The sequence below is a fragment of the Bos mutus genome, chromosome 23 (genome assembly GCF_027580195.1).
Source record: "Bos mutus isolate GX-2022 chromosome 23, NWIPB_WYAK_1.1, whole genome shotgun sequence".
NCBI classification, from domain to species: domain Eukaryota; kingdom Metazoa; phylum Chordata; class Mammalia; order Artiodactyla; family Bovidae; genus Bos; species Bos mutus.
In genome coordinates, this window is record NC_091639.1 from 34,321,135 (window position 1) to 34,330,983 (window position 9,849).

Here is a 9,849-nt window from a genome sequence, read left to right on the forward strand (position 1 = left end):
GAATTTTATTGGGGGGTAGGGTGAAACTTTTGTTTTAATTAAACTTTGTATGTATGTGTACATAAGGTTATGGTGTAAAATATTTTTCTAATTGTGAGTTGTGGTTAAAAAAAAAAAACAACCCAAAGGCCTCAGTTCAGTGACTGGGCCTTTGTCTCCTTCAGGGGACCCGTGTCCTTGCTATACTCCAGACTTGCTAGCCCCATCACTTCCTCTTTCCTACCTCAGGCCCTTTGCACATGCTATTTTGCTGCCAGAAATTTTCTTTCCTCACTCCCTTCATCTACCTGACTTGTGTTCGTCATGCAGAGCAGAGCAATGGGTCATATTATCCCCATCCCTCAATTGATGGAGAAGCTGAAGCTCAGAGAGGTTAAGTGACTTGCCCAATGTCACGCAGCGAGACAGAGGTGGGCTGGGATTTGACTATAGGCTTCTCTGATTTCAGAGCTCAGGTTCTTTCCTTAACCCATGAGACCTGCCTGCAGACAGCTTCAACTCCTTTGAAGTGCAATGGCCTCCTTGAGTTTTAGCCCACACTCTTGCTCTCAGAGAGCCGCCAGCCCCCAGGGCTCCCTGAAGATGTCTTCTTAAGGATCTGCTACTCCATCTCTCATGCAGCAACACAAGGTGGGTGTGGCTGCTGTTGTACAGACTGACTCTGCCTGTTTCCTGGTCAGAGGCATTCCGTCTGGGTCTCATGGAAGCTGAGAAGCATCCATTTTCACTCACTCCAGCCAAATTCTCCTTCTCAGGGCTGAGAGCTGGGAGACCCCAAATAAAGCAGCTGTAAGCCTGGCTTTGGGGAACAAGGTGGGTGCCTGGAGAGTTAAATAGGAGGTTGAGATCAGTTCTACTCTCAAGCCCACTCAATATAGGTCAGTGGGTCCCAAATCTGTCATTCAAATACCACCCTCATGATCTCTGCACTAGCTGTGTGTGGCTGCTGGTAAGAATCTGCTGATGTGGGAATGGGGGGGAGGCCAGGTCAAGTTTCCCCGCCAGTTCTCTGGCTTGTGTAAGATGCTGTTTCTGGAGATATGGGACAGTCGTTGGGGAGGAAGCTGAGCCGGTGGTGTGGACAGACGCACAGACACGGAGTCTCCAATTTGGCAAGGCGGCTGACCCTGAGAAGCTCACAGTTGTCCTGCCTGTCAAATGAACAGGGCCACCTCCAGGCAGTGCCTTCGTGGTGGGGGACAAGCTCTGGGAGTTCCTGGCTGGATTTCACATGTAGGAGGCTGTCTGTCCTTCCCCATGGGGCCCAGGGCCAGAGTAGGGGGAGAGGAGAAATCGAACACCTAGATTCCAGGGCTGGGGCCCCAAGGCCCTCGGCTCTGCCCCTCTGCAAGGTGGCTGGTCTTGTCACTCCTCGGTGACAAGGCTTTCAGACTGCAATTCTGCTGCTTCCTGGCATTCCTCAGTTAGAAGTGTGTCCCGAACTCCCATAGTCCATGAAATCATGGATGAGATGTCTGATATGTATGTGTGCTAAAATACAAAACAATAAACACAGCTACATATAAAAGACACGCTCATCCTCATTGCACCTAAAGTCATTTCTGCTTCTCTGCTCTTGTGGACAGTGTTAGGCCAGGTGAATGCATGCTTTTCCCACCAGTTCGGGACTCCCTGAGCAGCGGCTGCCTCCCTGCTTCATCTTTGGCTGGGGTGGAGTGGTGGTAGGTCTCTGATGACAGGTGTTCTGTCTCTCTCTCTCTTTTTTTTAGTTTCAAGTATACAATATAGTGATTCAATATTTTTATATATTGCAAAATTATCATCACAATCATTCTGATTAACATCCATCTTCATACACAGTTACACATTTTTTCATGATGAACTCTTAAGATTTACTCTCTTACAGATTTTCAAATGTATAATACAATGTTATTAACATAGGCAACATGCTATACATTACAAACCCATCACTTATTAATATTTATAACTAGAAATTTGCACCTTTTAATCCTCTGCACCCATTTTGACCAACTCTCATGCTTTGCCTCTGGCAATAACAAATCTGTTCTCTGTACCTATGAGCTTTTTCTTTTCTTGGTGTTTAGATTTAGTGTTTGTCTTTCTCTGAATTATTTTATTAGCATAATGCTCTCAAGTTCCATCAACGTTGCCTCAAATGGCAACATGTTATTTTATATATATATTTGTGTGTGTGTGTGTGTGTTGTTGAATGTGGTTGCTGTTTAGTCGCTAAGTTGTGTCTGACACTTTGGGATACTATGGACTGTAGCCTGCCAGGCTCCTCTGTCCGCGGATTTCCCAGGCAAGAATACTGGAGTGGGTTGCCATTTCCTTCTCTAGGGTGTTCTGTCTCTATTCCTCCTTTTCCTCTTTTTTTTTGGCCACACCACATGGCTTGCAAGGTCTTAGTTTCCCAACTAGGGATCAAACCTGTGCCCTCAGCAGTGAAAGCAGAGTCGTAACCACTGGACCACCAGGGAATTCTCTTCCTTCTTCCTTTTAAAATGTGACTTTATAAGATTGTAATTGATGTTTAATATACATACATACAGAAAGGTGCATATACTGTGAGTATCCAGCATTGACTTCTCAAAGACCCACATGACCTGAACACATGTCAAGAAGCAGAACATCAACAGCCCTCTCCGGATGTTTCTTTTCCTCTTCAGCCCCGGTCCAATGTAAAGAAAAAGATTCTGACTCAGTTGACAGTTATTGAGGGCTTGCTCTGTGCTTCCACTATAATGACTATAGTTTTATTGGATAATTCCAGCACCCCTGAGGGGCAGATGATTATCCCTGTTTTACAATCAGGGAAATTCAAGGTTGAAAGGGTGAATGAGTTGTCAGGGTCAAGTGGCCAACAAATGGTGAAGATTGGTCTCCCAAGTCAATCCATATCACACATCAGTGTCATATTTTTTTTAAACTTTTTATTTTATATTGGAGTATAATGGCACCCCACTCCAGTACTGTTGCCTGGAAGATCCCATGGATGGAGGAGCCTGGTAGGCTGCAGTCCATGGGGTCGCTAAGAGTCAGACACGACTGAGTGACTTCACTTTCTCTTTCTACTTTCATGCATTGGAGAAGGAAATGGCAACCCACTCCAGTGTTCTTGCCTGGAAAATCCCATGGACGGAGAAGCCTGGTAGGCTGCAGTCCATGGGGTCGCACAGAGTCAGACACGACTGAAGCGACTTAGTAGTAGTAGTAGTAGTAGTAGTAGTAGTAGTAGTAATAGTAGTAGTATAGTCTATTAACAATCCTGTGATAAGCTCAGGGGTTCAGCAGAGGGATTCAGCCGTACGTATACATGTATCCATTCTCCCCCAAACTTCCCTCCCATCCAGGTTGCCACATAACATTGAGCAGAGTTCCCTATGCTGTATTGTAGGACCTTGTTGGTTATCCATTTTAAATATAGCACATTCTTAAAAGTGTGCAAAGAGAGGTGAGTGAAGAGTTCCAAGTAGGGTCCACAGGTCATAAGAAATAATCTGCATGGACATCTGTCTGCCCAGAAACATCCCTTACTTATTCTGGGGACTATTGTTTACACTCTTTAAAAGGCTTCCTGAGGGAGCCACCAAGTTCTTTTAGGGCTCTGCCTGCTGACCACAATTGTCAGCTCCAAGAGTAGATACCTGACCCAAGATAGGCTAATCAGAGAGCTTCCCTGGGAATTTTGGTTTCATTCTTTCTCTGGAAATGAAAAACTCATGTGCTGGTGCTCAGTTATTTGGAGAAAGGCAGCCTATAGTGAGAGAGGGAGGGAAAGAGAACGGGGAAAGCAGGAATGAAAAGCAAATATCCTGATAGCATTTGGATCCCAGATTTCAGTTGACCCCAAGGCTCTGCCCCATCCTTCCTCTTCCTGCAGCTGTGTTGCAATATATATGCCTCACCATCCATCCAGTGCATTCCCGTTTCCACCTAAGCCAGACGAGCTAGCTGTTGTCTCTGAGCAAGGGTACATTAATCAATGGACCAGAGAAAAAACAGCCAGTCTATTTCCCATTTCCAGTTGTTTGAGATACAGATGGATAAAATGGACTCCATTATTGAATGGGGATAAGGTAACCTACCTTATGGTGGTGTTGTGAGGTTGCTTGATTAAACAAAATATAAAGTATCATGCCTGGCACAACTTCAATGATGGGATATTTTTGTAGGGGAGGAAGAATCCATTTTAAAATCTTGAACCTAGCTCTTCCTTATGTCAGAGTTCTAATTAATAAACACAGAAGGGATGATGGACATAAAAAAGTACCACCATAATGACTGTTGCAGGTAAGGACCAATAACAGATGTTAAAATTGGTGGACAGTGTGATATATATGTGTGTGTGTGTATATATAGTCACACGATGGAATATAGCTCAACTATAAACAAGAATGAAATAATGTCATTTGAAGCAAGGCAAGTGGACCTAGAGATTATCACACTAAGTGAAGTAAGTCAGATAGAGAAAGACAAATATTACACGATATCACTTATATGTGGAATCTAAAAAAGTAATACAAATTCACTTATTTACAAAATAGAAACAGACAGAGAAAATAAATTTATGGTTACCAAAGGGGAAAGGGAGTGGAGGGATAGATTTGGAGTTTGGGGTTAAGAGAAACAAACTTCTATATACAGTATAGATAATCAACACAGAAATTACTGTAGAGCATATCGAACAATATTCAATATTTTATAATCTTTAATGGAAAATAATCTGAAAATATATATATAACTGAATCACTTTGCTGTATACATGAAATTAACACAACATTGTAAATCAACTATACCCCAATAAAAATTTTAAAAATTAAATTAAAATTTAAAAAAAATTGATGGGTAGAAAATGATGAAAAACAGAAGGCTTGCATAGCCTCAAAGTGTCTCCCCAGAAGATACTTATTAATTTTCAAGGGAAAGATACTGTTCACTAGAGACATCTGGTACACCTCACCTTAACCAAGTTACTAAGGTTAAACGACCAGTAATGAGACCTTTCCATATCAGGTACCTCCTGATATCATCCACTGAGAAGGGTATATCACCTCTGTGGTTTCTGCAGCCAAATGCATGCCTTCAGTTTCATGAGAAAACATCAGAATAACCCAAACTGAGCGACATTCTTTGAAATAACTGCTCAGCACTTTTTAGAAGTAGCAAGGTCACGAAAGACAAAAACCAAGGAACTTTCATAGGTTGGAGAAGACTAAGACATGAAAAACTAAATGTGATATGGGAACCTAGACTGGAATGCAAATCAGAAAAAGGACATTAGTGGGAAAACTGGTGAAATTCAACTAAGGCCTATAAATCAGTTAATAGTACTGCTAAGTCACTTCAGTCGTGTTCGACTCTCTGCGACCCCATAGACGGCAGCCCTCCAGGCTCCCCCGTCCCTGGGATTCTCCAGGCAAGAACACTGGAGTGGGTTGCCATTTCCTTCTCCAATGCATGAATGTGAAAAGTGAAAGTGAAGTCGCTCAGTCCTGACTCTTCGAGACCCCATGGACTGCAGCCTACCAGGCTCCTCCGTCCATGGGATTTTCCAGGCCAGAGTACTGGAGTGGGGTGCCATTGCCTTCAGGTCAGGGCTAATTTCCTGGCTTTGATCATTGTACTGTGGTTATGATGTCAGATGTTAACTTTAAGAGATTCTGGATGAAAGGTATACGGGTACTCTCTGTACTATGTAACTTTTCTTTAATTCAAAAATTATATCAAAAGGAAAAGGAGGAAAAAAACATGAATCCTTGAACTTGAAAAAAGAAGCCCTCTTTTCCAGTTTGCCCCCAATAAGTTTTATTAAATCAATATAATGGTGTAAATATAAAATGCACAAAACTTAAGGAAAAAACTATAAAAACAAGGTAAACAGCCAAAGCTATAACTAGAATTCATACAGACGCTACCAAAGATGTCAGGTTTATATAGTAGCTGTCCCTGGAGTTGAGGTGAGGTATCTTAGCTCTGTGAGCTTATTTCAGGAGTAAGAACCACACAGAGACACAGATTCCCTGGTGCTCTCACACCCACTGCAAGAGACCTCTCTTCCAGGATTCCTCAAAAGGGGCTCCTTTAGCCTCTGTGTGGGTGACTCTGGGAAGCCAGTTAGGAACTGGTTAGTTGCTCAGGCCAGAGGTGATGAAGGCTTGGATGAGGCCAAGTTGGTGAAGATGGAGAAACACAAACAGACCAAGAATGCCTTTGGGAGGTAGAACCTATGGGATCCACTCAGAATGTGTACTGAGTGTCAGTGATATACCACGCCTGGTTCTAGGCCCTTTGTGTATTCACTCAGCAAATGTTAGCCCTGCCTGCTCTCACACATTCGATCCCTGGGAGGGAAAGACCCTCTGGAGGAGGAAATGGCAACCCACTCCAGTATCTTTGCCTGGAAAATCCCATGGACAGAGGAGCCTAGTGGGCTATGGTCCATGGGGTCGCAAAGAGTTGGACACGACTGAAGCGACTGAGCATGGGCACGTGGGTGACTCTGATAATGAGAAGCTCACAACTCTCCTCCTTTGGTTGGTGTTCGGTTTGTGCCCCAATGCTATTGATGGGAATGAGAAATTAGAATCAACCCAAATCATAGGGCTAAGTAGTGCCAGCTCCCAAAATGACAGGGCACTGTGTAGCCACGAAGAGTGATAAGAATGTGGCTTATCTCAGTTCACGGAAGTGTGCATATAACAATCTTCAGGAACAAGAACAGAACAGAAATAGCATTTACACTCTGATCACAGCTATGATAAAATCTCTCTGTGTACATTAAGAGCTAGAGATAATTTAGTAATTTAGAATGGTACAAATCATTGCTGTTCCACATTGCTTTGATTTTTTTTTAAGTGGTTTATGTATAGAATTTAAATTTAGCACACAGAATTTCTTCTTAAATCCTCCATTAAAGGACTTGGGGGTTGTTGTTTCAAAATTGGGAATGGCTGTATGAACACTGGATTGGGAAGGATTCTGAGGTCATGTCTCAGTTCCATGAAAGGGTGTGATCTGTTTGATTAGTGATGACTGCCATGGGTGAGGATTAGCAGTGGCAGTATGCAGGCTAGTACCTATTCTCTCTTCTTGAGACACTCCCAGCAACGAGTTTCACTTGTGGTCACTCTGAAAGGTGAATGAGCTGTTTAAGGAGCCAGGTGAGAGAAATAACCTCTGCTTTCAGTTGAGGATTTGGGGCAAGTCACTGGGATGGATACAAGTTGATATGCAAGAGGGACTTCCCTGGTGGTTCAGTGGTTAATATTCTGCACTCCCAATGTAGGTGGCCTGGGTTCAATCCCTAGTCAAGAAAGTAGATTCCACACGCGGCAACTGAAAGTTCACATGCTGTAACTAAAGATTCCACATACCGCAACTGAAAAAAAAAAAAATCCTGCACACTGCAGCTAAGATCCAGCACAGCCAAATAAATAAATATTTTTTAAAAAGGTGGTATGAAATAAATACCATAAGGGTAGGAAAGCAAAGTCCTCCACAATAGAGGCCAATTTGAGAGTAGGTAGACACAGAAGGGAAGGCTTTATGGCCTTTGTACTGGGTCTTGAAGGATGAGGAGATTTTGCAGGTGGAGATGCCTGTGAAGGGTATTGCGTGGAGGCCATAGCATGGATAAAGCACGGAGGTTGGAAAATAACAGGCCTCCTGGGGAGCAAGCAAGAAGATCGCTATGACTGGAGCACAGAGCATGTTTAGGTTAACAGTGGAAGGTGAAGATGGAAACGGAGGCAGGGGCCAGCCAGAGTGTGTCCTGAAGGCTAGGGTAATGAGTCTGGATTTTATTTAGTCAGTCACAGGGAGGCTTTGGTGAGATTTGAGGCAGGTGGTACTTAGAGAGGAGACCAGAGGATGAGAAGAAAATGCCTCTTCCCTGGGAGACGATCACTATAAGAGGACCCCAGGCCCTGTATTTTGATATGATCCCTTTGGAATATGGGGTAGAAATCAGAACACTGGGATAGCGAGGTGTGGGAGATAAAACCAAACCCCACTGAGAACTACCCCACGGGCTCCATCCACTGTTTGGGATTTCCTGAGCTCTGGGCCAAGCACAGGGAGGTGGAAGCCACAGCCTCCACTTTTTAGGAGTTTCTGATCTATGGAGGGAGGAAACATACCCCAGGAGACAACTGGAGACCAATCTTAGACGGTGTGCCATTGGGCACCAAAGAGAGGACACCCGCTGAGGGGCAGCATTTAGGAGTAGAAGATAAAGTTGGTGGGGAGCCAGTGGGTCAGGCTTCCCGGGGCTCCTGTTCTTGGAGGGGGGCAGCCTGGATGACTTCTAAGGGGTCCTCCAACTCTGCACATCCCTGGCTCTAGGAGGAGCTGTCCTGAAGAATGGGCAGAACTTGGACATGTAGAAGGAAAAGAAATGGGCTTCCCAGGAATGGGGAGCTGGATGGTGGGGGACAGCCAGAGCAGACAAGGACTCAGGACATATGGGGACACTGAGGGGACTGACTGAGCTTTGTCAGGTCAGGTTGGGCAGGCTGAGGCAGCAGAGCCCCAGGGTCCGGCAACCAAATAGATGCCCCAGCTCCATGCAGTCGGGCCAGGGATACACATCCCTAGGCCAGGGATACTCAGAAGGGATGTGGGGTGATCAGGGTTTGGGGACAGTTGTTAGCCCACAGTCATCAGACTCCTTGAGATCCACCAGATAAGGAAAGGGTCCCAGAAGGCCCATACTGGGGAGTATGGTTGGCCTCACAAGACTTAGGGCACCCCATGGATTCTGCTATATTCACAGGATGTGGCAAGACTCTAAGGATTCTATAATTTCCTTTTTTAAAAAATATTTAATTCTGAAAAAAAAATTTTAATTCTGGGCTTCCTGATGGCTCAGTGGTAAAGAATCCGCCTGCCAATGCAAGAGACACAGGTTCAATCCCTGATCCAGGAAGATCCCACATGCCTCGGAGTAACTGAGCCTGTGCTCTAGAGCCCAGAGGTCATAGCTACCGAGCCTGTGTGCCGGGAGCCCATGCTCTGCAGCAAGAGAAGACACTGCAGTGAGAAGCCTGTGCAGCACAATTAGAGAGTAGCCCCCATTTGCTGAAACTAGAGAAAAGTCCAGGCTGCAACGAAGACCAGCTCAGCCAAAAATAAAAATAAATAAATAAAATTCAAAAACATGTAATTCTGATAATTGAGAGTAAGTTCCATGCCTCATTATCATAGTCAGCCCTGCATTTTTGCGTCCTGGTGGCTATACATTCATTCAGAACTTCCCTGACCAGGGATTAAACCCATTTCCCTTCAGTGGAAGCTCAGAATTTTAACCACTGGACTGCCAGGGAAGTGCCTCCTATGACTTTCCTTTGTCTGCTCTCCCAAACCGGACCCCGGGGAAGGCACTGCCTGCTTACCTTGCCTTCCACCCCAGACTCCAGCGTGTCCCTGGAGACTGTGGGCAGGAATGGGAGCTGACCTGGCCTTGAGACACAGTCAGGCAGGGACCTCCTTCTCTCTGCCAAGCCTGGGCAGACCTCTAGAGCCCTTCCACCCCTCCTCCATCCAGGGCCAGGGGAGACTCCAGGGCTCTGGCAGGGCAGTGGGTGGCAGTGGCCAGAGTGGAAAGTCCCCACGGGCTGGATTTTATCGGTGTTTGGCAGGCCTGGTTTTGGCCTCCCTCCTGGGACTCAAGGGCCTGACAATCTGTTTGGAGCATTGAGTGAGGGGTATGAAGTGGCAGAGGGGGTACAGGGTGGGGACTTTTTCCACTCACCCTAAAATGGAGAGTTCTCTAGTGCCAGGTTGGTGGGCACCAGGCCAGCTCTAGGTCACCTCAGGCAGTGAGAAGCTTGTTGCCGGGAAGCCGGCAGGACCTGGAGATGAGGG